The sequence below is a fragment of the Macadamia integrifolia genome, chromosome 11 (assembly GCF_013358625.1).
Source record: "Macadamia integrifolia cultivar HAES 741 chromosome 11, SCU_Mint_v3, whole genome shotgun sequence".
Classification (NCBI taxonomy): domain Eukaryota; kingdom Viridiplantae; phylum Streptophyta; class Magnoliopsida; order Proteales; family Proteaceae; genus Macadamia; species Macadamia integrifolia.
In genome coordinates, this window is record NC_056567.1 from 5,961,047 (window position 1) to 5,962,057 (window position 1,011).

At 39.0% G+C, this 1,011-nt stretch overlaps 1 non-coding gene across 1 annotated transcript; it reads left to right on the forward strand.

Moving 5' to 3' along the window:
- On the forward strand, window positions 1-107 carry LOC122094520. The gene has a single exon (XR_006144835.1). It is a non-coding gene; the product is annotated as a small nucleolar RNA R71 (small nucleolar RNA).
- The last annotated feature ends 904 nt before the right edge of the window (window positions 108-1,011 follow it).

Consider the following 1,011-nt stretch of genomic DNA (forward strand, 5'->3'; position numbering starts at 1 on the left):
AGGCCATGGTGAGGGCATTCTTGGAGTAGATCCTTGAATCTCTCCATAAGCTTGGAAAATGACTCACTAGGCTTTTGCCTAAACTGAAGGATATCACTTCTAAGCTTATTGGTCTTGTGAGTTGGGAAAAACTTCTTAAGGAAGACAACTGTGAACTGTTCCCATGAGGTTATGGAATTTGTGGGTAATCCATACAACCACTTCTTAGCTTGGTCTTTCAATGCAAAAGTGATAAACCTAAGCTTAACAGCATCATCAGAAAGCTGTTGGATCTTAATTAGAACACATACCTCTTCAAATTCCCTTAGAAATAGGTATGCATCCTCAGAGGTCAACCCATGGAAGTGGGGCAACATAGTGATGTATTGAGATTTGAGTTCAAAATTATTGCCCTGGGCTTGTGGTAGAACTATGCAGGAAGGTTGGGCTGTTCTAGCAGGGTAGAACTTATCTTTCAGAGATTTAGGTGAAGGGTTTTGCTGTTGGTCTCCCATATTGAAGGGTTTTAAAGAGAGCAAACGTATAGGGTCACTACTTGTTGGATCTCTTCTTTCTAACCGATTCTTAGTATTACGTACCCACTTAACACTCATGCAACAGAAAACTACCCACAACTAAAGTAAAGCAAGCACAAAAGAATGGATAGCAAAAATTTATTTTTTTTTTATGATTTTTTTTTTGAATTTTTTTTTTGATTTTTTTGTTTTTTGTTTTTTTTGGAGCTTACCGGCAGGGATCCGGGGTTGCTCAGGTCAATTCCTGAGGTACTGCTACAGGGCGAAACCTGTCTTTATCATACTGTGAGGTATGGCGACCTCCACTGATACAACTATTATTGCAAGTTGTTCTTCTCAGGAATTCAATAAAAGAAAAGGAAAAATATAAAACAAAGCACTCCGATTTACCAAAAGAAAGTGAAAAATAACATGGAACTGTCTCCCCCGGCAACGGCGCCAAAAACTTGTTTGAGATTTAAAATGTAACCGCAAGCGTACGGATCAGTGTAGCTAC